Source organism: Brachycentrus maculatus, unplaced genomic scaffold (genome assembly GCF_059751285.1).
Source record: "Brachycentrus maculatus isolate JH-2025_06_01 unplaced genomic scaffold, ASM5975128v1 h1tg000003l, whole genome shotgun sequence".
Lineage (NCBI taxonomy): Eukaryota > Metazoa > Arthropoda > Insecta > Trichoptera > Brachycentridae > Brachycentrus > Brachycentrus maculatus.
In genome coordinates, this window is record NW_028280758.1 from 211,832 (window position 1) to 238,690 (window position 26,859).

Below are 26,859 nucleotides of genomic sequence, written 5' to 3' on the forward strand. Positions count from 1 at the left end.
ACCCAGTAAAAAAGTCTTGTTTATCCTCGCAGAAATCATTTTTCAGGGTAGAAATATTTCACCCTTTGTATATATGGCCTGGGGACTTCCTTTATTTCTCTTTCGTATTGGATGGAGTCTAATTCAAACACATTGCTCTAATATGAAACGCGATGTATTTCACACCGCAGTACCGAAAGGAAAAAGGCTACCAACAAAAATAATAAAAAAATGTTTGAAATGAAGAAATAATGTCTGACGTCATATTACATTTTCGGAAGAAACAAAAGACAAAATTCGTATTTTATGTAAATGTATAAGTATAGTCACATCACCCCACTACTTTACCAACCGCACTGGTTACACTTTCCCGAAATAGTTGAGTATAAACTACATATCGCTCACTCCTTTCAAGAACGTCATAAATCAAAAATTGTCAATTTTCAGTTGTGCGTGTTTTCGGAATGCCCAGAAAATGTACTATATCGCAGCAAAAGAGGCATATTTTCAACTTAATATTTACCCGCTACAGGGCAGAAAATGTTGTTTTTGCATTTTGAAGAAAAGGTATTGTTTAATTTTTTTTTAAATAAACTAGTTATTTTTGAAATGGAGAAAAAACATAAAACTTGCACAGTAAAAAGTTCAGTAAGAGGCTTGATATTTATTTTTAATACATTCAATTATATTTTTAAACTTTAAAAACGATTTTTTTTATATATATGACGTTGTTGAAAGGAGTGAGCGATATGTAAAAAATTACATACACCCAAACCAATTGAAAATAAATCTTTCTCTAATTGATATTGCAATTGGCGGGAATAAAAACCGCGACGCCAGTTTCGTAGCCAAGCTTCTACGTAACTACACCACATCGCCTGTTACTACTACTGCTACTACTACCACTATTTTTATTTATTTAACAGAATATTTATAAAAAATAAAAATAATAAAATAAAAAATAATAATATTTCCAATTACAGGTTTTCACTTAAAAGTAATCTAAAAAAAACTGTCATGTACATGAGTATAACAATATAATATAATCTTTTACATTTTTTAATCAAATCATCTTTTTAGGTAAAACCTGAATGTTTTTTCTCCATTTGAAAAATATTAAGTATATTTAAAAAAATAATTAAACAATACCTTTTCTTCAATATGCAAAAAGAATACTTTCTGCCTTGTAGTGGGTAAATATTAAGTTAAAAATATGCCGCTTTTGCTGAGATATAGTACATTTTGTGGACATCCCGAAAACACGCACAACTGAGAATTGACGATTGTTTATATATGACGTTGTTGAAAGGAGTGACCGATAAACCTCCCCTATCCTTACTATCCTATAAGCAGAGAAGCCTCTAAAACAGAGGTTCCCAAACTCTTTTATCTCGTAGACCCCTTGCCTTACCTGATATTGATTTTTATCAAATTTAATCAAAATTCATTAACTTCAAATGTATTTTTGACAGCCGGTATATGCAGTGTTACTCACTTTGAACCACACATGTTAGGTTTTATACATTTATATTTTAAATTCAAATTAAAACATAGACCCCTTGCAAGTTGTCATAGACCCCTGGGGGTCGATATAGACCACTTTGGGAACCACTGCTCTAAAAGCAGAGGTTTTGCGGGTTATTCTATGTATTTATAAAAAAAAGGTGGTCACAAACATATCATCTTGAAGTACATAGGTACTTGGTTTGTTACGACCATGAAGGCACGTGATCAATATGTAATTTTGAGGGTTTTTCAATTTTAAAAGTGGGCAGATACCCTCTGGACGTGACATTTGTATCAGAAATGGCTTTGGTAGCCTTTCCTTTATTCCCAAAGGCTGCTGACATTCCGTTTCCGTGCCCGAAGTAGGGGCGGGTCCAGGGGGTAGCTAGGTGTTAGCAGTGGCTTGATAGCCGCAGGGGTTGGGGTGACAAAACCCAACGGTCAGTTGTGCGTGTCAATTTACCACGTTTTTGAAGATTTTTATTCAAAACTGTAACTTTGAAGATGCAAAATACATTTCTTAGTAAGAAAAATAATATGCAGGGAAATAAATAATAAATACTTGAGATGAAACGTCTATAGTTTATATATAAAAGAAGATGAATGTCAGAGCATCAAAATATTGATAACAATTTTAAAAAGTGATAACATTAAAACATTTTGAGTGCGTCCAAATACTTGTTCACAAATCTGGATTATCTCCAATTTTAGAAGTTATTATTTATATAATTTTTTGACATCTCAACACAGATGAAGAAGAATATAAAAGTCTGGGCATTTACAGGGCTTACAACGGTCATAGGCTGGTTTAAGTGACACGTGTAACATGCACCAATTCCACCCATGATGGACAACCACACTATTCAGATTCTTGGAAGACCTATATGTGTATATGATCCAATTTCTAAACATTGTGCTTGAATCACTTGTTTAACTTCTCTAATCGGTTTCAACAAGGACCTTGTAATCTTCAGGGATATACTATTTATATTATACACACATTTATAAACATTCCTGTTGAGGTGTTATCAATGTAATAAATTAAATTCGAATGAAATAAATTGAATGAAAATAACATCTCACCCCAAAGTGTCAGCGAGGAGGCGAGATTTATGTCTCTAGTGAGTGGGGATGTTGTCTTGGAGTGGCGGTTTGTTGGGGAATGTAAGACAAGGGTAATTACACACCCCTCTCTTCTGGAACACCACCCTCTGCTTTCTACTCCTAAAGACCCCCCACAATAGGTGAGAATTGTCAACGACGTCTTTAACCCTTCTGCGACCAGCGTCTTCGTAAAGGGAAAGAATAATCCATCTCCACGAAATTTTCAAAATTTGCAAAAATCTTTCTCAAATAAATACTTTTTTTTACTTTAATGTTTTTTGCAGATACTTTGTGGCATATTTTATAATCTTTATAAAATAAAACGTCTTTGTTTTTAACCACTTTCTTTTATTGGTAGGTACCTACATTTTTTCTCACGTACTGTAACCCTGATGATAACGTTCTTGTCGAAACCGTCTAAAGAAAAAATGTACCAATAAAAAGTGGTTAATAAAAAGCTGTCTTATTTTATAAAAAAATATATAAAAAGCCTATTTAATTTGAATTTCATTATTGTTTCTGCAAATCTAATGTGACACGTGTTCCGATGCATTCTTTGGCCAACTCCATTCTTCACTTCCATACATTACTTTAAATACCTACTTCATATATGTACCTACCTTTAATACATGTGTGCATTTTTTTATAACAAGATGGTTGTAATTTGGTTGAACTAGCAATGAAATCGTACCTATTATCAATTTGAAAATAGCATTAAAAAAAAGAATAAAAATCGTTTACAAGTATGTAAGCACAAGTTTATTTCGTATTTGTATCAACTTTATCAGTTTTATAAATATAAGAAAAACGTATTAAAAAATAATGAATATAAATAGATTATTCGAAAGAAGGAGGTTGGAACACTTGTCACCGTACGGAAACTCAAGATTCCTTCCCTTACCGCTCCTACTCCCAGAGGATTCAAACACACCCAATCTCGTTTCGTGCGCCGAAATTGAAAAACAACCTTTTTAATGTCACGATTAAAAAACGATAATTATTTTGGAAATATATTAATAATCTAACCCTACCTAACCAACACGAATAATTATTAATTTAAAATTAATAGATTTATATTATCCACTGACACTTCGTGATGGAATCGCATTTTTAATATATAAGTTTTTTATATTTTTATAATATATTTTAATATATTTTAAATATATTTTAATAAAAATATTGGTTTTAATCTAATAATATATTAATTTAAAATTTATTACTTGACTAAATTTAGAATCTAACCTAACCTTACCTAGCCTAACAAATACGAAACTTTTTTGATTCGAAACTTAGAACCTAACTAAAACGAAACAACCCTTATTTTAAATTGAGAGCCTTGCCTAACCTAACCTAGCCTAACCAATTTGAAACATTCTTGATTCGAAATAATCTAAATTCTAAATTTAAAACCTAACCTAACCTAACCTACCCTAATCAATACGAATCATTCAAAATTTCGTAAAAAAACATTAAAAAATTTAATAAATAACGGGGATTATATTACAAAAATAAAAATAAAAACTTATGGTACAATAAAACTTATGGTTTAAAGGGTGGAAAATGAACAATTCCATATTATCGAGATATTCAGAAAAATACAACCATATTTTGAATGAAAACGTAGGTTTTGAATGTTGTTGTAATATTAAATGTTTTTAAAGAGTAGGCAAAAAGGTTTTTTACAACATTCTAAGTGTGTCCAAATACTTGTTCACAAATCTGGATTACCTCCAATTATATGAGTCATTTATTATATTATTTTTTGACATCTCAACATAGATGAAGAAGAATATGGAAGTCTGGGCATTCATTCGGTCGTAAGCCCCGTAAATGTTCAGACTTCCATATTCTTTTATTGATTGTTTTTCGCAGATACTTTGTGGCACATTTTATAAACTTTATAAAATAAAACAACTTTGTTTTGACCACTTTGTATTGGTACACCTTATACAACCGGTTTCCACAAGAACCTTGTCATCAACACGGTTTATGTACTAAACTCTAAAACATTGAAATACCCCTTCCCTCGCCAAAAACTTCCACGCACTCCTTACACCATATGAAAATACGATTTAAAAAACATGATTAAAAAATATGATTTCAAAAACATCTAAATGTTGTTTTTTTTATGCATTGCAATAAAAAGTGGTTAAAACAAAGGTGTTTTATTTTATAAAGTCCATAATCTTCTTTATCTTTATTTAAATGTCAAAAAATAATATGGTAAAAAGGTTTTAATTTGCTGCAACTGAATTCAGTGAACCATTCAGTCATGTTCCTAGCATTCATTGCCCTTTCTATATATTTTTCAATCTTTCCATCCCCGGAGAACATAAGCGTAAGTTTGCGAAAAGGTTCGGTATCCCTGAACACAGAACAAACTCTATTGACAGTCCATTCTTATACCGGTGTGTTCCGTACCAACCTTTACAGGCACTCCCTGCGAAAGACTCCTGAACAACGGCAGAAGCCATGTCGTTCACTCCTATCAAGAAAGTCATAAATCAAAAATCGACAATTTTCAGTTGTGCATGTTTTCAGAATGCCCAGAAAATGTACTATATCCCAGCAAAGGCGGCATATTTTTAACTTAATATTTTCCCGCTACAGGGCACAAAGTGTTGTTTTTGCATTTTGAACAAAAAGTATAGTTTAATTATTTTTTTTAAATACTATAAATACTTTTCAAATGGAGAAAAAACCTTCAGGTTTTACCTAAAAAGATCTGTTGCACAGTAAAAAGTTCAATAAAAGGCTTGATATTTATTTTTAAAACATTGTATTATATTTTTAAACTTTAAAAACGTTCTCCTGAAAAATCAAGTTTTTTTATTTATGACGTTCTTGAAAGGAGTGAGCGATTTGAACGCAACAGTAACCTTTTCTCTTCCTCACAATGAAACGCGACGTCACATTTCTTCCATGTTTTGTTATCGGCCAACAAAGGCGCTACAAGTTAAACACTGTTATTATCTTCCCATTTCGTCGAGAAAGGCCCGGGTCAAATATCGCATTGAATTAAAACAGACTTTACCTATTGTTGCTCTATCTCTAATGATATTTTGCTACTTGAATCAGAATTGTCAATAGACGGTGTAATTAGGTGCCCACTGTGATTCCGTTATTATGAAAATTAAAATATCTTTGTAAAAAATGTTTCTTTTCAAACTAACAACGAAGTTTCAGATTTGTTTTTGTGTGTCAGTGAAATATTTTTATTCATAGATTTGGCGTTCAATTTGTAGAACTGCATTTTTATTTTTGTACCATATATTAAAATCAAACACTGATATTTAGAGTCTACTCAATTGTGTTATATTATTAAAAACACATAAAAATAAAATTTGTGACAATTGTTTCGCCTTGTATTGGTATTTTCAAACTACTGTCAGTAACTTGAAAAAGCCATAAAAAGGAGAAACAATTGAGAATTAAGAAAGGATAATTGGTCTGGATCAGACGAAAAAGTGAAACGCTTAAATGTGCGCTTATAGTATTCTGGTATCAGACTCTGATAAATCATATCCTAATGCAATGTTTTATATCTCAACACTTATGTTTTAGTACCTACTATTCTCTCGATATTTAGAAAACCTTCAGTCTAAATAAGGTTGAAATATTAAAAAAAAAAAAAAAAAAAAACAATCTACCATAGATAGTGCCGAGAACTCATATACAAAAGGAGGTGTCAATTCAAGGATATATAAAACTTTTGGAAATTGAGTTGTGTGATCATTTAATCTGGCCTATGGCAGGTCGTAAGCCATGTGAATACCTAAGCTCCCACATTCTTTTCTTGGTAACATCTCCATTTTTAAATTGAGTTTTACTTGTTAAACACTATTTGTTCAAATTCAATGTGACACGTGTTTCGATGCATTCCGCATCATTTTCAAACACCATATGTGAAGTTATGTCTTAATTGTGTAACTATATCGTTGGAACGTTGATTTATTTTATGGTGTTTGAAAATGATGCGGAATTTATCGAATCACGTATGACAATACATTTTAAGAAAAAGCGGTGTTTACTAAGTAAACTAGTTAGTTAGTTTTGGTATTTACCAAGTAAAACTAAAATTAAAAATCCCATATTCTTCTTTATCCATGTTGAGATATCAACATGAATAACTCCTATGTGGATAACTCATAAGTAACAAACTCAGACTTGCGGACAAACATTTGGACACACTCAAAATATTGTAAAAAAAATAAGCGATCGGTAGTGCTTAACAAAATGTGCAGAAAATAATATGTTTGACAATTTTTATCCTTTCAGTAAAACCGTTGAGGTCATATTTATTTATCAAACGTTTGCATTTTCTCACACACCTGCTGTGGTCTGAGAACAATTTCAACCCTCTATACATTTCTTTCTCCTTTTTCATCCCCTTAGTTCTCTCGTACGAACTCCGCTGTGAAGATATTTGTAAGTGAAAGAATTTATTCTTTGAAGAGAAGGAACTCTTATTCATGCTGTTTTACTACCCAACATTGCTCATTATTTGGTTTCTTGAATATTTTACGAAAACAGTGTGAAAAAGAATCATTTTTTGACATCTCAACATAGATGAAGAAGAATAAGGAAAATACGGAGGCATGGTTAAGTTATCACTTTATACACGTGTAACAGCCACCAATTCTACCCATGATTGATAACCACATTAGTCTATATTTTTTTGAATTACCTAACGTCCAAGTGGCTCTTAAATCCAGCTACGGCTTATGCAACACCGCTTATCATGACTCAACTCAGGCTTCAACTTTTTAAGTTTCATAGCCTATGCTTACTCGTGAGTAGATTTACTCTTTATGTTTAAATTTACTATAATTTCATGTAATTCATGGGTTAAAATTCTAGGCAAAAACACTCGCTTTGGAAGTTCTATATATTTATATATATATATATATATATATATATATATATATATATATATATATATATATATATATATATATATATATATATATATATATATATATATATATATATATATATATATATATATGATTCAATTTTCAAACATTGTACTTGAATCACTTTAATTTTCACTAGAGACATCTTTTGGTGAGATATTCCATATTCATCTTCATCTGTGTTGAGATGTCAAAAAATATGAAAAATAACTCCTATTTAATACAGATAATCCAGATTTGTGTTTGGACACACTCAAAATGTTGTATATAATGATCTTAACGGAACAACATAATAGACTTGGTACGACCAGATCAATCAGAAACTAAAATCTGATCGTGTTAAAAGACACATCCATACATTAGGTCATTCAAGTCGACGGCTTATATGGCTAAATGAATGGATGTGAAGGAAGCTAGGAGTGTATCGTTCAGGACAGACGTTCCAGACAGAGTGTGGCGTTCCATTCTCTCTGCCTTCACCTTCAAGAATACAGCGTGAGTGTAATATTTGTAAAAAAAAAACATAGGTACCAATCAATCATCAGATATTTAAAAATCGTTTGAAGAAAATGCAATTTTGGTATTTATCGTATTTAAGACATATGGCTAATTATTATTTTTTTTTTTTTTAATAAACGGTAAGTATGCTTCAATCATATAAAAACGCATATTTTTTTAAATAAAAAATCGTCTTAAATCTCCCACTAACGAACGATATTGATATTATCCACGTTTAAAATAACTGTACAAATAAAAAGGTACAAAGCATATTGTACGATGCATGAAATCGACCTTGGTTTTTATGATTCACTTTCTACAAGTGTTCTTTACTGAACTCTACAACAATGTAAATACAGACAAATATTGTTGTTGACAAAAAGAGAAAGGTATCTAGTCCAATGAGACCATATTGATTAATCGTGACGTCATCGATAAGAACTGGGTCAATTGTAGGTACAGATGGAGATTTTAGTCGCCTTCTCTCACCGGGGGCGTAGCTCAGATGGTAGAGCGCTCGCTTAGCATGTGAGAGGTACCGGGATCGATACCCGGCGCCTCCAATTTCTTTTTATTTTATTTTTGTAAAACCAGTTAATATTTTACATTTCTAATTGTTTCAAATTTATTATCGTCCCAAATTTTCACAGAAAAAAATAAACAAAAATTTACTGACGCATTATATCTATAATAAACTAGCTGTACCAGGCCACGCGTTGCTGTGGCTCAATCTGTTTAAAAAAAAAAATAGCACATATTTCTAATATGTATAATTTCAAATGCTTGTAAGGAAAAAAAAAAATCTTTTAAACAACGATGCAATCGAAAAAATTGAAAATGCTTTGACGACAGCTGTCAATTAGCGAGCTATCCGCTATGAACAATTTTTCAGTATAGAGAGTATTGCTGTTGCATTGAACAGATGGCGCTGCCATTGAGGTAAAAAAATCATGTTAAAAAACTTAATTGTATCTGTCCCAGATAAAAATAATTATCACATGTATACATGTCATGCTTATATAAAAACGTTGTGTCGAAATTTCAAAGCAATTGGTGTATAACTTAAACTTAAGGAGTTTATAGATGATTTAAATTAAATAAAAATTTACATGTTTATTTATACACATTACCACGTTTATTTCGTGGTAATAATATAATTTTGTTTATTTATATTATTACCACGAAATTTAGAATGGAATTGAAAAAGATAACAAAAGATAAAAAGATTCTGTTAAGATTTATATCATTTGAATTTAATAGAACAGTTACTTTAAATTATATATATAATAAATAAAACCCTTATCCGCACCCCAATGGTGCATAGGGCACTGCGTCATATAAATGCAGTGTTATCTTGATCGTTTACACATGAAGGAAAGGTGATCAGCCCTCCGCTTCAGGTACCAGTCCAGGGTAATATTGAATAAATATGACAGTGAAAAAATCACTTATATTTATTTTACCCCCCTTGGGAATCGAACCCGGGACCTCCAGAACGGTAGCCGAGCGTGCTGACCATTACACTACGGAGGCGGACATACTTATACGAGTATTACATAACAAGTGTTTGTACTAATCTCATTTCAATAAGATAAGATAAAAATATTATTGTTTCTATGTATTTTTGTGACGTCCGTCAAAATTAATTTCTACACGTTTTATTAAACTTCATATCAAAGATTTCCCGGAATCCACCAAAACACAACTGCTTTAATCTTGGTCAACAAATTGATAATTTATCTTTTTTTTTATTTGGCATATTTAACGCGGTTGTGAATTCCGACTATTCTTTTCAAAACCATCATTTTATTTTTCTTTGATAGTACATTAAAATATATTCCTCGTATTTTCCCACGGGATTGCCTGGTTTAGCCACAAAAAAATCTAATCAAATTCATAATATGTAACATATCATTTTTATATCGCGACACAAGCTATTTAGGTAGGTACTTAATATTATGTAATAGTACATACAGTGTGTATAATAAAATATCAACCATATAGTTTTTTTTACAAATTTATTGTGGATTATAAGTGGAAAATTTAAAAAGTTGTTATTTTATTGTATAAAAAACAGTACCACCAAGAAATGTCAGTAAAAAACTTTAATCATACAGTGTGTAAGTAAAAAAAAATATCTATAAGTGTAAAAGCACTGTTTCCCGTTTTTTTCTTACTTTCTTAATTATTTCATTAATTGATTCGAAAGTCACTGTGTGGAAATATCGAATCATTTTAATTTAAGATTTACTTGGGAAATACCACTATTTCTTAAAATGTATTGTGACACGAGTTTCGATGCATTCTGCATCATTTTCGAACACCGTATATATGAAATAGAGGTATTTTTCACCTAAAACTTAAATTAAAAATGAAATTAATTAAACTCGTATAAAGGTTTATACCTACAAAGGGTATAAAGGGTTGTAACTAGAGTTTTGTCCGCCTCCGTGGACGTCCCGGGTTCGATTCCCAGAGGGGAGTGTAAATAAATATTAGTGATTTTACACTCTAATGGTTATTTAATATAACCAATGATCACCTTACCTTCACATATGTAACAATCAAGATAACACTGCATCAGTATGAAGCAGTGCTCTATGCACCATTGGGTGCGGATAAGGGTTAGAAGAAGTACCTAGCTTAGGATCATTGCGATGCTTATTATCATAAGGAAATAAGATACCATTTCATTTTTTGACATCTCATCAAAGATGAAGAAGAATATAGAGGTCTGGGCATTTACGGGTCTGACGACCGTCATAGGCAGATTTGAGTGATCACTTTACACACGTGTAACATTCACCAATTCTACCCATTATTGACAACCACACTACTCAAATTCTCGGAAGATCTGTATACATGAACCAATTTTGAAACATTGTTCATGAATCACTAGAACTTCACTACAGACATCTATTGGTGAGATGAAAAAGACTTCCATATTCTTCTTCACCTTTGATGAGATGTCAAAAAATAATATGAAAAATACTCCTTTAATTGGAGATACTCCAGATTTGCGAACAAGTATTTGGACACACTCAAAATGTTGTAAATAAGATAGCCTTTATTATTTCCTAAATTTGAATTGTAGACACTTGTGTGAATCTCGTAGTACCTACTAGTTTTATTATCACGCATTTTGTCGGAAGTCGTATTTATCGCACAATTAATACACGATGTGTGACATAAAAGAGACCTCTGTTTGAGATTTTATCTAAAGTTTTTTATCGTTCCGTTGACATTTTGCGGTTTCACTTACCGACGCTAATAAATTTATCTGGGAATAGATATCACGAATTCCGTTCACATCATTTGGGATTCGCCTCATTATTTCCCAGATATAAAACCCAAAGTTATCTAAATTAGGTAATACACCAGAAGTACATATATCTACATTTGTATATTTCGCTCACTCCTTTCAAGAACGTCATAAATCAAAAATCGTCAATTTTCAGTTGTGCATGTTTTATGAATGATCAGAAAATGTACTATATCCCAGCAAAAGCGGCATATTTTTAACTTAATATTTACCTGCTACAGGGCAGAAAAATTGTGTTTTTGCATTTTGAAGAAAAGGTATTGTTTAATTATTTTTTTGAATACCTATACTAAATATTTTTCAAATGGAGAAAAAACCTTCAGGTTTTACCTAAAAAGATCTGTTGCACAGTAAAAAGTTCAATAAGTGGCTTGATATTTATTTTTAATACATTGTGTTATATTTTTAAACTTTAAAAATGTTCTTCTGAAAAATCAAGTTTTTTGATTTAAGACGTTCTTGAAAGGAGTGAGCGATTTGCTTAATATTGTTACAAAAAATATTACAATTTAATATGTAATATTAACTAGATATTTCTACAATACTTATAAAATACTTCATACTCGTTACGCTGTGCCTCTCCAAAAAAAAAGACTAAGCTCTTGTGCTTGGAGAGGGGCTTACACCTAATATTTATTTTTTGTCCTTAGGTATTTAAGGATACAACAGATACAGTATTTTTTCTTTGTATCTTTTTTTTTTTTTTTTTTTTTTTTTATATGTATAAGAGACATTTTTTATATTATTTTTTGACATTTCATCAAAGATGAAGAAGAATATGGAAGTCTGGGCATTTACGGGGCTTACGACCGTCATAGGCTGGTTTAAGTGATCACTTTACACACGTGTAACATTCACCAATTCTACCCATTATTGACAACCACACTACTCAAATTCTTGGAAGTTCTATATATATGAACCAATTTAGAAACTTTGTTCTTGAATCACTAGAACTTCACTAGAGACATCTATTGGTGAGATGTAAAGAGGCTTTTTTACTAAACAGAAACTCTTATATAAGTATGTGAGATCCGAATCCCGGATTATAATCACACACATGAGAAACGCCAGAAAATACCATTTTCATTTTTATTATTAAGCTTATAATTTGACCAGATAATTTATTTACAACATTTTGAGTGTGTACAAATACTTGTTCACAAAATCTGGATTATCTCCAATTACAGGAGTTATTTTCATATTATTTTTTGACATTTCATCAAAGATGAAGAAGAATATGGAAGTCTGGGCATTTACGGGGCTTACGACCGTCATAGGCTGGTTTAAGTGATCACTTTACACACGTGTAACATTCACCAATTCTACCCATTATTGACAACCACACTACTCAAATTCTTGGAAGTTCTATATATATGAACCAATTTAGAAACTTTGTTCTTGAATCACTAGAACTTCACTAGAGACATCTATTGGTGAGATGTAAAGAAGCTTTTTTACTAAGCAGAAACTCTTATATTAGTATGTGAGATCCGAATCCCGGATTATACATTATCACACACATGAGAAACGCCAATACCATTTTCATTTTTATTATTAAGCTTATAATTTGACCAGATAATTTATTTACAACATTTTGAGTGTGTACAAATACTTGTTCACAAAATCTGGATTATCTCCAATTACAGGAGTTATTTTCATATTATTTTTAATTGGAGATAATCCAGATTTTGTGAACAAGTATTTGTACACACTCAAAATGTTGTAAATAAATTATCTGGTCAAATTATAAGCTTAATAATAAAAATGAAAATGGTATTTTCTGGCGTTTCTCATGTGTGTGATTACAATCCGGGATTCGGATCTCACATACTAATATAAGAGTTTCTGCTTAGTAAAAAAGCTTCTTTACATCTCACCAATAGATGTCTCTAGTGAAGTTCTAGTGATTCAAGAACAAAGTTTCTAAATTGGTTCATATATATAGAACTTCCAAGAATTTGAGTAGTGTGGTTGTCAATAATGGGTAGAATTGGTGAATGTTACACGTGTGTAAAGTGATCACTTAAACCAGCCTATGACGGTCGTAAGCCCCGTAAATGCCCAGACTTCCATATTCTTCTTCATCTTTGATGAAATGTCAAAAAATAATATGAAAATAACTCCTGTAATTGGAGATAATCCAGATTTTGTGAACAAGTATTTGTACACACTCAAAATGTTGTAGACATTTTTTAAACGAATTTATTATCTCTTCTTTTTTTTTATATCAGTAGTGAACTATTTTTTTTAAATAATAGTTATACCACTTGAAAGATTTATTTAAATACACTTTTTTTTCAAACCACCAAAAAAATATTTTACATTTTCTCTGCCTTTTTTTCAGGTTCACCCAGAAGAAAAATATATAGTTATTTAATTCAACTTTGTTTTTTTTTTAGTTTCTTTTAAAATTTACGAGGTCGTTCTTTCCTGCCGATAGAAGACTGGAGCGACAAGACGCCCGTGAAATAAGCTCAGAAATATGTCATATATTTTTCCTTATTCTTTAAAAAAGTGTTCATTAAATATATGTTTACATGCCTCACAATTCAATTGCTTCATTTCTCTCATTAAAAAAATTACAAAAAAGTGCTGTTTTACAACGTTCTGATTCAGGACACTCCCTTCAGTAATAGAGATGAATTAAACCGTACTTTACATTTCGTAGTCGTACAGGAGAAAGTGACCAACTACCAAAAAGTAAAATGTTCAGGAGGGCCATTTAAGTCACTTTTGCTTGGCAAGAAAATAAACACCAATGCAGTTAGTCATTTTTAACTAGGCAATATATTATGCTTCCAAGTTTAAAATCCTTTGGGATTTTTTCAGGGCAATATTAAGCTAGTAAGATATCAAATGATCACGTTTTTGTTAAACAATGCACTTGGTCACTTTCTCCTGTATGACCACGATTTATCAGATGTATCAATGCAGAAAATGGCGCAACGATTTCAAAAATACGTACAATATTGCGAGATTTTTCTCCTGGCAGCTTTTCGCTATCTTTTCCTTTGTAGCTGTAAAGTCAAGCCCTTTCTTCCAGGGCGAGGCAGCAGCAGCACAAATCAACCCGATCCATTTGAGATACCATCCCAAATACACTTTAAATTCACTCGGCGTACATTCCGAAATACTCAAATAAAACTCTATTGGCTCTAGATCCAATACTTTTTGCAAGAACGCTCCTTTGTCCATTGCACGGCATGAGACTTACTACCTACGTACCTATGGTGGGACCACCGTTATAGGCAGGATTCACAAACCGTTTCGGTTTTTAACAAAAAAAAAATAAAAATAAAATTCATTTCTTCTGAGAACATCTCGGCTCTCCAAATTTAAAACACAGTAAGGGACATTTTTTTGTAGTACGTTTTTTTTGCATTTATGGACTAAGACTCTACTTAGTCCATAAATGCAAAAAAACGTACTACAAAAAAAATTGTCCCTTACTGTTTTTTAAATTTGGACAGCCGATCTATTGCATTATTATTATTATTTTATTATATTTTCTATATTTTTTAACAAAATACGTATTTCAATAATACAAAATAGTTGGTAAATATACAATACATTTCAAATATAACGTTTCTACCTCTCTGATAAAGTAGATACTTGTGTTAAGAGGGAGTTCGTTTTACAATTATTATTTTTTTTTATAAACAAAGTAAATTAAAATTAAAATTAAAAATAAACAAACTAAATAAAAAATAAATAAAAATATTCATTGGTATGGAGTCTAGGTAGGGGTGAGTCTTATGTGTTTTTTTTTTATTTTAGTTTTAAAGATTTGATAATTTTGTATGGATTTTAAGTTTTCCGGAAGTTTTTTTTTTTAATTACCTGCGTACGTATAATGGTTTAACCATGAATATATATTTTTATCTATGAATGTGGATATTTGTGTCAGATTGGTGTGGCGTCTTATTCTGTATGCTGAACCCTGTGGAGAAGCGGTGAGATGATTAGGTAGTTAGATGATCACTGACACAATGATAGATGTTTCATCTCAAGTAGAGACGCCTATCTTCTCTTCTGTGCTTGTCATGTCAGACCCCCCTGACGTCAACTAACACTTAAGAGTAATTGTCCTTGTCTTGGGCATCTCTGGACAGCGCCTCGGCGGTCCTGATCCCCGTCCAATCTTGTATATTCCGGAGCCAGGAGATCTGTCTTCTACCCACACCTCGTTGGTCTTATATTTTGCCTTTAATGATTGGGTGCAATAGCTCATACTTCTCTTCTCTACTCTATCACATGCCCCAGATAGGACACCTTCCGGACCTTGATATCAATCAGCAACTGTCTCCCTGCTTTTGCTCTTTGGAGCACATTTGCGTTGTTGACCGTTTCGATCCATAGAATACGATGTAGCCACATTTCGAATGCATTTAATCGGTTCATAGGGCTGAGCTTGAGGGTCCACGATTCAACCCGTATAGAAGCACTGATCACATAACACCTAACCATTCTTTGACGAAGTCTCTATTCTGCGTTTTTACTTTAGACGCCTGATATATCATCCGTGAGTTAATTAAATCTTCAAACCCTTATCCACATCCCAATGGTGCATAGGGCACTGCATCAAATAAACGCAATGTTATCCTGATCGTTAACACATGAAAAAAGGTGATCAACCCTCCGCTTCAGGTACCAGTCCAGGGTAATATTGAATAAATATTAGAGTGGAAAAATCACTTATATTTGCTTGACCTCCCCCCCCTGGGAATCGTTATTCGAATAATTAGTTTTATTTTTTCTTGAATGTTTTTTGCAGATTTTTTGTGGCACATTATTAATATGCTTTATAAAATTAAACTAGAACTTTATTTTTAACCAATTTTATTGGTACTCTTCTTCAACCGGTTTCGACAAGAACCTTATGATCATCAGTAAATGTTTAACCCTGATGATGAAAAAGGTTCTTGTCGAAACCGTTTGAAGAAAAATTACCAGTAAAAAAGTGGTAAAAAAAAACAGTTCTAGTTTTATTTTATACTTATTATTTTTTGACATCTCATCAAATATGAAGATGAATATGAAAGTCTGGTCATTTACGGGGCTGACGACTGTCATAGTCTGTTTTAAGTGATCACTTAAACCAGATTAAGCTTAACTTCTTCTTCATCTTTGATTATATGTCAAAAAATAATTTGAAAAATACTCCTATAATTGGAGATAATCCAGATTTGTGAACAAGTATTTGGACACACTCAAAATGTTGTAAATTATTTTATACAGTTTAATTGGAAAATGTTAAATGTAGTTTTTTTATGTCTTAACCCTTAGAGTGCGAACCGTCGCGACGCGTCGATAGATTGACTCTCTATTAATGAGTATAAAGTGCGGAGCGTCGGAATACCTACTATTGCGCAATTTGATTTAGGTAACGACCTGTACGGACGTAAATTAGCACGCGCATGTATAACGTTTTTAATAAGTTAATAACATTTTTAAATAACCATTTAAAATTATGTTGCTGTGAATTTAACATTGATTTTTGTATTTTTTTAAGTAAAAGTTTTTTTATTTCTACCTACAAAATATCAAATTCGTCAAGTAGTGATGATTAAAGCAATTAGCAATTTATGCAAAATATGTGAAAATAAGCTCAGCACTATAAGGGTTAATATCATCTAAAGTTTTATTATTTCTGTTGTGAAGCAGGCTTAACGTAACGATCGGTGATAGAATGGCCGAGTTACAATACCTTGTAGTTTACAATAGAACTGAAGGGGCTCCTACACTGAATGGGAGGCGATTTAAAAACTAAAGTGGCGCTATCTGACCGGAGTCCGACAATGGAGGCGCTATAAATTTACACCCAACCGGGAATCGAATGGGATTTAAAATTCATTTAAAGTTTCGCTCTGAAATCTTTCAGGACATCTATCCGTGATGGGATTGGAAACGCCAAGGGGACAATGCAAGACGAAATGTGGATGTCGCAACAATGCGAAATATTCGATCTTATCTCGGAATTACCGCTTTCACTGATGGACCAATTTTTCCTTTTATTAGATGCAATCTCTCGGATGAACTTGTACCAAAACTGATGTGTGATCTTGTTAGAATGATGGTGCAAGGAAAAATTGCAAGGCTGAGGTAAGGATTATTGATAAAATTAAGAAAGGTGTGATGAGATGAAAAGAACAACCAAATAAATTTATGAGGCGAAAATGGTGATAGAACCAGTAAAAGACAGAGGAAAACTTGACATGATTTAGTTTTTCAAATACTTGAAAGACTTTAGGTCTGGAGTCCCTGAATAATCAGCGTGTATGTATGAGGAGGTGCATGAACAGGCGAAGATTGTTCCCAAAAACAGATTAGCGTGGCTAAGGAGAAGTGGCGTGATGGTAAGATAGTTTTTTTTTAAATTTCATTTATACTTATATTTCTCATGTTACCTATTTAGGTAATTAGGTAATCCTATTTAGGACTTACATTTTTTTTTACTTACAATATAGTTTCGAATAATTTTTTAATCGATAGATCACATACAACCAGATAAAAAAAGGCTTTCATCTCTTCCTACTATAGATGGCTCCAGTGAACTAACACGTACAGTGTCATGAGATTAATTATATATGTAGGAGTTTAAAAAAATACTAGTGTAATTGTCAATCATAGGTAGATTAGTGAATGTTGCACTATGTAGCCAATGACAGGTCATAAGCCTTGTAAATACGCAGTCTTCAATATTCTTCTTCATCTATATTGACAAGTCAAAAATGGTAAGATTACTTTTATTTTGGATTCAGGAAAAAAACTAGTAAAAAAATAAAAATAATTAACCAACTTACTAACTAACCATCACGCTGCTTCTCCGCAGGGATAGGCAGAGAGAATTGAACGCCATACCACCCTGTTTCTGCAAACATTCTCATCACGCATCTCCTCATACATCATCATATCAGCCCGTTGAGGTCCACTGCTGGACATTCTCATCACGCATCTCCTCATACATCATCATATCAGCCCGTTGAGGTCCACTGCTGGACAAAGGCCTCCCCCTTCCGCCTCCACTCCTCCCGATCCTGCGCCGTCCCCATCCACTGTCGTCCACCCATCTCATCATACATACCCGTCGATTATTTCGACTCCTGTTTGACATACCTGATTGTGCCGAGTTTTCCTCTAAAATAAATATACGATTGAGTAAATAATGTAACGTTGTCCCTACTATCGTTTTATCTGTATCTCATGAGTCGAATCATCAATTATCACGTGTGTCGCTCGTCCCTAGAGACGAAGGACGACAATCAGTTATCCTTCTTGGTATTTATCTTGTCAATGTACATAGATGATTGAATTCTCGAACTGGACACTGGTCGATTTATCTTCTTTACCCCTACCATTGTTGGTGCTGTGAAAAGAAACAGGAATGTGAAAAATGAAGGAATCACAAACGGACGAAAATGTACGAAGATAAATGCATTCAGAATCAAAGTAATTTCATTTCATTTCAGCAATGGATTCTGCAGTCACTTTGTGGTAATCTGTCAATTTATTATTTTTTTTATTTTTTAATTAACGATAAACACTTGTATCTATATATGTATAATACCACTTATTCAGTTTTATTACATTACATATTACATGTTTCACTAATCAACTGTCAATGTAAACAACTGTAGTTTTCGAAACAAGTCGTGTAATGAAATAATACTTAATAAGTGGTATTATACAAGTTTTTTTTTAAATAGTCATGTCACTCCACAAAGTTGATGCCAAATTAAAAAATTATTTAATTTTAATTTTACTCGGTAAACACCACTTTACCTTAAAATCTAATTGTGATACGTTATTCGATGCATTTCGCATCATTTTCATGCATCGACCGTGTCACAATAGGATCTTAAGAAATAGTGGTATTTTTCAAGTAAAATTTCAATTTAAGAAATAATTTACGTACGTAAAAACCGACGGCACCTACGTAAAGTACTCTATCTGCAAATCTGTTACTTAACAGGAGAGAGCTTAGAAGATTTTTTCAACGTATTTTTTTTATTAAGTAATGGTCTTATCTGAAATTCTAAACTAGTACGAAGCATTAAAAAACACGATAAAATAATGAATTAAATCGTTTAAAAACTTTGTGCTTTGTCAAAAGTAGTTAGCGTTTTAAGAGTTCAGTTCATTTCGAAAATTCTATGTAGATAGCGTCTTACACGCCTGAAAACTAGGCGTGATTTATTTTATATATATATATTTTTTATTTATTTATATTTGTAGATAACGGTCTGTTGATAAAGTACACCAAATATTTCAAAATTGACAAAAATGTAGTTAGGGCACTTTGCGTAGGGCACGTCGAACCATAAAGTTTTAGTGGAGAGCTCGATAGTACCTACTGATGGTAATGTCAAAATATATAATTTTTACAATTCGTTACAGGTGTTTCGATGCAGTTTATGATAGTTTAGCTTAAATGAATACTTTGAGGAAAAAATCACCAATATTCCTCCCAGGAATCGAACTTGGAATCTCCAGCACGGTAGCCAAACACAATGACCACTACGTATGCGAAGACAGACAGAGGCACAGAGATCAATTTACATTTACATAATTTGAGAAATTAACAATGTTTTTTTTTATTATTTGTATACATTTATTTAAATCACAATTTATACATATTTAGAACTTTTTTTGCAGAGACCCATCAAGCCACTATGTGTGTCTTGTCGGTGGAGTTCTTTTTTAATACATTTTTTATTGTTTTTAACGATTTTAACGTAATTATAACCTAATCAACAACATTGAATTATAATTTAATGTAGATACAGTCGATTTTACAAGGTGATATAAATTTTATTAAAAATAATACAAAAGTTGTGGTATTTATACACAAAGTGACATTCAAATCGAATATTGTAATTTAATTGAACTCAATTTCATTAATATTGTCTCTTTGATGTTTGTACACCTTTTTCCTCACTCCTTTCATAAATTAACCTTCAAAGCGTCAGCAATAATGGTTTTCATTTATCGCCATCAACAATGACACCTCGCCCTCATCAAATTCCAAACAACACAGCCAAATAATGTTAAATCTCCGAACACGGAATATGTCCGTAGTGTGGAAATCCCGCAAGGGGGGGCGACGCTTCATTTATCAATATAATAGAGTGTAAAATTGTCGTAACATATGTTCGTCGGCCTCGGCTACACCCCTGGCGTGACGTCACAGCTAGTGGGAGTCGAAGGGGAAGAGATCAAAGGGGTGTAACGTGGAAAAGACAAGATGAAAATATAGAGCTGATAATTTTGACGAAACGGGCGTCAAAACAAGGGTGCTGAGGACAAATTAAATTACACACCTACAAAATGTTTGCAAATATATACTAGCGCGAATGCAAATATAAACGAAGAAATAATAAATACATGGGTTATTCATTCAAAACGTATCACTTGTATACATTTGTATACTAGTATACATATGTATATCGGATAATTGTATACGTATACAATTATCCGATGCGCCTGTGTGAGTGCTGTGTTCATTGCTACTCCTATCGCACCTGATATACCTTTATATTATCTATTGACATATTACTTTTACTAGGATTTTCTTTTTACCCTCATCTGCACCAAATGGTGCATATGGCACTGCACCAAACTGTTGCAATTTTAAGATCGTCGTAAATTATAGAAAAGATGATCAGCCCTCCCTTTGGTTTTCAGTGCAATAAATTCATTTTTAATTTTCATATATTTTTAAATATTAATTTAATTTTGTAAGGGCAGTATTTCTTAAAATCTGTTATGACACGGGTTTCGATGCATTTCGAATTAATTGTAATTGTTACTTTTTTGCTACTTTTTTTACAAAAAAATAGTAATGTTAGTATATAAACCACTCACCGAGATTTTTGTCATCCGTTTTCGAGACGTACTCGTCTCTTCGTTAGGACAATCACTACAACAGCATTCAACACGTAACTACCATAGTACTATTTACACACTTACAACTAAACAAAATAATTAATCACATTTTGAGGAAATTATTTTTTAATTAACATTTTTTCATTTCCTGACTAATATACCACGTTTTACTCTTGTAATCTATCTTCCTTTCATATAATTTGAAAAAAATTATTTGAGTTTTACATGTTAATAAATTGTTTAATGTGCTTGTATATATGTTTAGAACAACATTTAATGTTGTGCTTTCAGAAATTCACTGTATTATTGTATTTGAAAATGATGCGGAATGCATCGAAACACGTCCTTTCAACAACTTCATATTTCAAAAAACATGATTTTTCAGAAGATCGTTTTTAAAATTTTAAAATATTATAAAACGTTTTAAAAATAAATATCAAGACAGTTTTGAACTATTTACTGTGCAACAGATCTTTTTAGTTAAAATCTGAATATTTCGTATTAATTTGAAATGTATTTAGCATAAAAAAATTAAACACTACCTTTTATTCAAAATGCAAAAACAACACTTTCTGCCCTGAAGTGGGAATATATTAAGTAAAAATATGCCGCCTTAGCTGGGATATACAATAGAACATTTTCTGGGCATTCCGAAAACATGGACAACTAAAAATTGATGGTTTTTGGGATACGATGTTGTTGAAAGGAGTGAGCGACGTGTGAAAATAGATTTTAAGAAATAGTGGTAAGTAATAAATGAAATTTATTCTATAAAAACATATTATTATTTGCAACTGATGTCTTCTAAAACCATACCTTTCTTAAAAAGAAATAATAATGATAATAATTTGAAGAGTATTTTTAATTCAAATTCAATTCGAAAGCTCGGAGCTCAAAGTTTGAAAGTTTCAAATTCTAAAAACAGAAAGAAAATAAACCATCAAATTGTAAGTCAAGACCCCCTGGCGATTGAACATTGGAACCCCCCCGCTAATATAACCGACAACTTTTCATACAATCGCGACTCGGGAGGGAAGAGGCAACTGTTACTGTCACCTTAATTTACGAGATTCAATTATAAATTTTATATCCCACAGTGTTATTTGGCGCACTCGCCAAGAAAGGCATATGCGCCTCAACCCTCACACTTGCAAAATCACCCCTTTGTCAAAAAAATACCTCGGGCTTCCTTCAGTGAATTTTGTACTTATTTTGATTATTATTTCAAAAGCTTTAAAAATTAAACGCTATTTTTACTCGTATCGTTTAATAATTGACCTTTACTTTAGAGTTAGAGAATGTTTGATATTTACTTTTGTAAGGAATATATGGTCATCAATTGAAAAAAATATATAAAATATTTTGAGTGTTTCCACATGTTCGTTCAGTAAATCTGGGTGTCGTCCACTTAGGAATCATATTTATTTTTATATTAATATCTCAACATAAATGAAGAAGAATATAGAAGTCTGGGGATAATATATACTTGGTATATCTGAGAAGAATCTTACGTACGTACATTTTAAGAGGGTCTCTAATAAATCAAATTTAAAAAAAATTAAAACTCATTCAACTCAACCGAGAACTTGCATATGAAAGGTGTCACTTGAAAGATAAATACAAGTTCCAAAATTTGAGTAGTGTAGTTGTCAATCTTAGGTAGAATGGTGAATGTCACACGTGTATAAAGTGATAGTCGTAAGTCCTGTAAATACCCAGTCTTCTATGTTTCGAAGTCTATGTTGAAATGTCAATATATTTTTTAAATAGGTAAATAAATAAAACAAACTATTATTATTCAATTAAATATTTCAATAAACTACATATCTTAAGAAATTTAAAAAATAGAAGATATAAAAATTCTTAAGAAAAAAATTAATGCCCATTACATATAAATCTTGAAAAAATATATAAAAAATACTATTATACCATTAATTATATAAAACATTAAACCATGAGTGTAAGTCCCTCTCCAAAACAAGAGCTCAGTCTCACACTCTCTGGAGAGGCACCGCGAATCTAAAACTAAAAGTTTGCCATGTGTATAAATGTTTAGAAAATGTATTATGTTGTACTTAAAAAATGTAACTATATTATTCTATTCTACAACATTGAGTGCTTTTTCCAACAAAATACAAAACCAAATTGTATATTTCCCTTTTTTCACAAGCAATTCCTTACAATTCTTCCAATTCACTCCTTCAAACTTCCATTATCACCTCTTAGATCAACGGGATTGATATCAGGCATTTCCCAGCCAATACCAAAGTGCCAGGGAGGCAGATGGGGGAGGAGGTAGCTGGGGTGACTGCCGAAAGCAAAGGGATGTCAGGGCCGCGTGCCGTCATGGGGAATAAGCAGAGACGATGGGAATCGCAATGCGACTGCCAGTCAAGGAAGAATTGATGTCTTAATCCCGGCCGGAGGAAAGAGAGTCACTCCATTTTTCAATGAGACACTTCCTTTATAATTCTGCGCCCCCGATAACCGCATTTTTACGTCCTTCATCTTGATACAATCGCCTTAATGGCATTTGAAACTTGGATTTTATGAAAGCTACTTAGGGGCGTCGTAAGAAATATACATAATATTGATTTCTAAAAAAATAAACACACCTTCATTGACATCTTCATATAAAGTATTGCAAATACCTTAATAATATACTCGTATATTACCAAAAATTTATGCTGAAAAAATTAATTCCAAATAATGTTTTCAACCAGCAAGCAATCATTTATGCTTCTAAAATACCATGTCAAAGAATACCCTGGAATGCTCATACTTCCATCTTTTTTCGTTTAAAAACGATAGATTATTTGATTCATTTGAGATATCGAAAATATAACGAACATACGTATGTTATATTTTTATGTTTAATATGTGTGAAACTGAACTAAAATACTAAAACATAACATTAGTATGCTAAACATCTACAAATTGAATATAATATTCATATTGTAAATAAAAAAAAAAACAAAATTTATGTGTATGAGTACATGTGCATATGTATTATATTCATAGTTGTTTCGTATAGTAACATAAGTATACCCTATTTATTCAATGAACTACGTAACTTACGATATACGAGATATAAACATAAGTATATGCGAGTATATAAACAGCATACTCGATTTGATTATCATTATTACATATTTTAGGTTTACCACCTTTAATACCCTTAGGTTTGACGTAGCTTTACGTATATGATAGTAAATATTTAGCAGTGTGATTAATCTGTCTGAGACAAAAACGAGGGCTCTTTGGGGGAGAGGAGAAGGATTATGGGGATCATTACGATCAAGAAATCCTGACAGATACACAGGGGATTAGCAGGTTAACACTTCATAACGCCAAAGTAAATCAAATTACTTCTAAGTACCTATCTTTATCTAGGAATAAAGGGTAAAGTACTTTTTATTTTGTACAAAGCATTGTTAACTTTGTGGTTTGGTAATATTACACTCTCCTTATCATTCGTCGTTCGTTTTGTGTTTTGACGTCGTCAAAACGTGAAATTACGCGACCAGGAAACTTTTCAAGCAATAAAGCCATAATTGGTTATGTTGTGTGGCTTGGTGCCCCGTTTTTTTGGAATCACATATCGTCTAAGTCATGATCTTCAATCACCGGCCAAAAAAATCGGTTATCATTCGACCATATCGCTCCGAATTGTCTGTAAACGTCTGCCCATTCGCATTTTCGAAAAAATACGGGCCAATGACACCTTTCGACCATAGAGCACACCAAACATCAGTAACGACATTACGACAACCTTACGACATCGGTAACGCTGCCACTCTCTTAAAAAATCTTCATAATTTTACCGATTATTTGCGTAGTTGGTCGATTATGACGACCATAATCAGCGCGTATAATGTGCAAAAAGTGACTAGGTTTAAATCACCACTTTTGCAGAAAGTTTTAATCATTTCAACTCGTTGTTTGTTAGTTGAACGATGCATTATCGTAAATGGCAAACATTTAACTAATATTATGACACTTCAGATGACAGCTGAGTTTGACAAACGTCAAATGCTAGCGCTTTCATCTTAAAATCACGAAACGAATGACCCTGTATATTTAATTTTAGTGGTTAAGTAAAGGAAGATCGAGGAAATATAATAAAAGCATACATAAATGTAATAAAAGGTAATAAATGGCAAAATCAAGTATTTCAAATGCTTGATAGCGATCACGTCAAGAGTCCGAATAATCGGCGAGTATTATGAGAGATGCATAAATGTGGAAGAGGCGAAGATTACTTGCAAAGACAGATTGGTAAGGTATTCTATCCTCTCTGCCTACCCCTGGCGAAGAGGTGTGATGGTTTACTAGTTATTCAAATTCGATATTCATGGAACATATATTATTTATCTAATATCATACTAGTACAAACGATAATTTTTATCCAGGCACCCTTGGGGAGGTCTAATAAAGAGAAAGAAAATTGGCAGACATTAATCAAAGAAAGTTATTTGTAAAGTTCTATCCGAAATCTATACTCGGGGCGTTGCATCCCCTATATTGGGGTTGGTATTGTAGAGATGAGCACACTTGGCGCATCCATAAATCAAGTGACACTTATTTAACAATTTTTATCCAATTTGCCCCTTTGTCTGCTGCGTTTGAAGATGGGGAATTGATTGGGGAGTTTGTAAGCAGCGCAGGGTTAAGAGAAAACCTTATTTTCATCCTGAAATTCAATAACTCGTTGATAAGAACATTGAGAAAAAAATTGCAGAAAATATTATTTAATTAATACAAATTCATAATACATAAAAATATTTCTATATTTTTATTTGTTTACAACATTTTGAGTGTGTCCAAATACTTGTTCACAAAATCTGGATTATCTCCAATTACAGGAGTTATTTTCATATTATTTTTTGACATCTCATCAAAGATGAAGAAGAATATGGAAGTCTGGGCATTTACGGGGCTGACGACCGTCATCGGCTGGTTTAAGTGATCACTTTACACACGTGTAACATTCACCAATTCTACCCATTATTGACAACCACACTACTCAAATTCTTGGAAGTTCTTTATATATGAACCAATTTAGAAACCTTGTTCTTGAATCACTAGAACTTCACCAGAGACATCTATTGGTGAGATGTAAAGAAGCTTTTTATTAAGCTTTTTATTATTTATGACGGTCGTCAGCCCCGTAAATGCCCAGACTTCCATATTCTTCTTCATCTTTGATGAGATGTCAAAAAATAATATTTTTATTTGTAGTATAAATCGTAGGTCATCAAAATACACTTTTTTGGTTAAAATTCATATAAATAATTCGATCGCAATTAGCATGATAATACTTGAATCAATATTGTGCTTGTTGAAAATAAATTATTCTATGACTAAACAAAAAAATATGTATTGATTTTTGAAAAACAAAATATTATTCCACTTATATATTTTTGGGATGTAATTCTTTTTCTAATAATATTTAAACTTCGGCAATGTTTGCAAGTAGGTGCTTAACTAAAAGTTTAGTGAATTTTGATTTTTCAAAATAATGAATGTTACGTGTTTAAAAATTTTTAGTTAAAAATTCTATAACCGCATTGAAAAATAGTGTTTTAATATAGAAAAATATATTTTTAGTGCAATTAAGATAAAAATATAAAAAAATATTCTTTGTTA

At 32.0% G+C, this 26,859-nt stretch overlaps 1 non-coding gene across 1 annotated transcript; it reads left to right on the forward strand.

The window, feature by feature from the left end:
* Positions 1-8,493: 8,493 nt before the first annotated feature.
* On the forward strand, positions 8,494-8,566 carry TRNAA-AGC (transfer RNA alanine (anticodon AGC)). Its single transcript has one exon. It is a non-coding gene; the product is annotated as a tRNA-Ala (tRNA).
* The last annotated feature ends 18,293 nt before the right edge of the window (positions 8,567-26,859 follow it).